Consider the following 2,285-nt stretch of genomic DNA (forward strand, 5'->3'; position numbering starts at 1 on the left):
TTAGGGAGGGAATTCCAGAGCTTAGAGCCCCCACCCCTCCGGGCAGCTGAAGGCACGGCCACCAATGGCAGAGCGACGGGAATCAGGGGATACTCGAGAGGCCGGAATTGGAGAAGCGCAGAAATCTCAGAGGGTTGTAGGGGCTGGAGGAGGTTACAGAGATAGGGAGGGGGTGTAGGTGTTGGAGGAGGTTACAGAGATGGGGAGGGGCATAGGGGGCTGGAGGAGGTTGCAGAGATAGGGAGGAGGTGTAGGGGCTGGAGGAGGCTACAGAGATAGGGAGGGGTGTAGGGGCTGGAGGAGGTTACAGAGATAGAGAAGGGTGTAGGGGCTGGAGGAGGTTACAGAGATAGGGAGGGGGTGTCAGGGCTGGAGGAGGTTACAGAGATAGGGAGGGGGTGTAGGGGACTGGCGGAGGTTACAGAGATAGGGAGGGGATGTAGGGGCTGGAGGCGGTTACAGAGATAGGGAGGGGGTGTAGGGGACTGTAGGAGGTTACAGAGATAGGGAGGGGGTGTAGGGGGTGGAGGAGGTTACAGAGATAGGGAGGGGGTGTAGGGGCTGGAGGAGGTTACAGAGATAGGGAGGGGGTGTAGGGGCTGGAGGAGGTTACAGAGATAGGGAGGGGGTGCTGGTGAAATGCGAGTTTGCACACACTGAGAGAAATTTGATTCTTGAGTCTGTATTTTCTTGCAGTGATGAAGTGTGATGTATTTATTTCTTTCTGCTTTTTGATGGGAAGCTAGAATCTTGTACATAATTCCCTTTATTCCGGATGGAGTGGATTTGATGAGAATGTCTTGTTTGCATCCTGCATCCAGTCTGTGCCCAAACCCGGAGCCCTGAGCTGCGGCTCTCTGAGGGGCTTTGGCAGCGTGCGGAGAGAGCTGGTGTTAGAGTGTGAATCTCTAACCAGTAAAGGGCAAATTCATCACCTCGCTCCCTCTGTCACCTCCCTCTCCTCACCCTCAGTCAAAGGACAGAGAAAGCTGAGGGAGAGGGAACTCAGAGCGGAGGGGCTGAATGGCCTCCTGAACAGCTCAGGATCAGACTGGAGTTAGGGAGCGACAGTTTTGCTGTGTTTATTACCAGCACAGTGCCTGTTGTTAATAGTTCACACTCCAATTGCATCTGTAATTAACTTTGTACAGAAATATATTCAGCTGTTTTGGACAATACAACTGTGTTTGTGCTGTTTACTGAATCACAGGAGGCCATTGGGCCCATCGTCCATGTGCCATCTCTCCGGATACACAATTCGCCTCGTGTCTCTCCCCCTGGGATCTGGAATACCTTTAGAAATTCCAATCCAGTTCCCCTTTGATTGAATCTGCCTCCCCCACACTCTGGGGCAGTCTGTTCCCCACCCTAACCACTCATTGGGTGAGAAAGTTCTTCCTCATATTCCCCCCCCACCCCACCTCGCTTCTGTTGCAATCACTTTTGGTCTCTGTCCCCCCTGGTTCCTGATCCTTCCCCCATTGGGAATGGTTTATCCCTCTCGGAATCTACACCAGGAAGCTCAGAGGGACAGATGGATCTTGGGGTGATCGTTCACAGCTCCCTAAAGGCAGCAGAGCAGATCAATAGGAGAGTTAATAAGGCAATGGGAGAATTGCTTTAATCGCGGAATTACCCCGCTAACCCCCTACTACACATCTTTAGTCATTAAGCAACAATTTAACATGGCCAATCCACCTAACCTGAAGATCTTTGTACAGAAAGAAAGCTCACAACACCAGGTTAAAATCCAACAGGTTTATTTGGTAGCAAACGCCACAAGCTGTTGGAGTGCTGTTCCTTCGTCAGGTGAGTGGGGAGTTCTGATCACAAACAGGACACATAAAGACACACACACAGTTTACAGAATACTGATTAGAATGCGAGTCTTTACAGGTAATCAAGTCTTAAAGGTACAGACAATGTGAGTGGAGAGAGGGTTAAGCACAGGTTAAAGAGATGTGTATTGTCTCCAGACAGGACAGTTAGTGAGATTTTACAAACCCAGGCAAGTCATGGGGGTTACAGATAGTGTGACATGAACCCAAGATCCCGGTTGAGGCCGTCCTCATATGTGCGGAACTTGGCTATCAGTTTCTGCTCAGTGACTCTGCGCTGTCATGTGTTGTGAAGGCTGCCTTGGAGAACGCTTACCCGAAGATCAGAGGCCGAATGCCCGTGACCGCTGAAGTGTTCCCCGACAGGAAGGGAACAGTCTTGCCTGGTGATTGTCGAGCGATGTTCATTCATCTGTTGTCGTAGCGTCTGCATTGTATGCACTACGA

General features: G+C 51.1%; 1 protein-coding gene across 1 annotated transcript in view; it reads left to right on the forward strand.

Moving 5' to 3' along the window:
* Window positions 1-1,168, forward strand: part of LOC145339314 (neural cell adhesion molecule 1-like) — a 24,854-nt gene extending 23,686 nt beyond the window's left edge. The window contains exons 14-15 of the mRNA XM_080183739.1: window positions 1-152; window positions 609-1,168. The exon at window positions 1-152 is cut by the window's left edge and continues 551 nt beyond it. The gene's annotated coding sequence lies outside the window, so the exon portion shown is untranslated. The remainder of the gene's footprint in view (window positions 153-608) is intronic.
* Window positions 1,169-2,285: the final 1,117 nt, after the last annotated feature.

Source organism: Carcharhinus amblyrhynchos, unplaced genomic scaffold (assembly GCF_965287045.1).
Source record: "Carcharhinus amblyrhynchos unplaced genomic scaffold, sCarAmb.v2.hapA scaffold_399, whole genome shotgun sequence".
Taxonomy (NCBI): domain Eukaryota; kingdom Metazoa; phylum Chordata; class Chondrichthyes; order Carcharhiniformes; family Carcharhinidae; genus Carcharhinus; species Carcharhinus amblyrhynchos.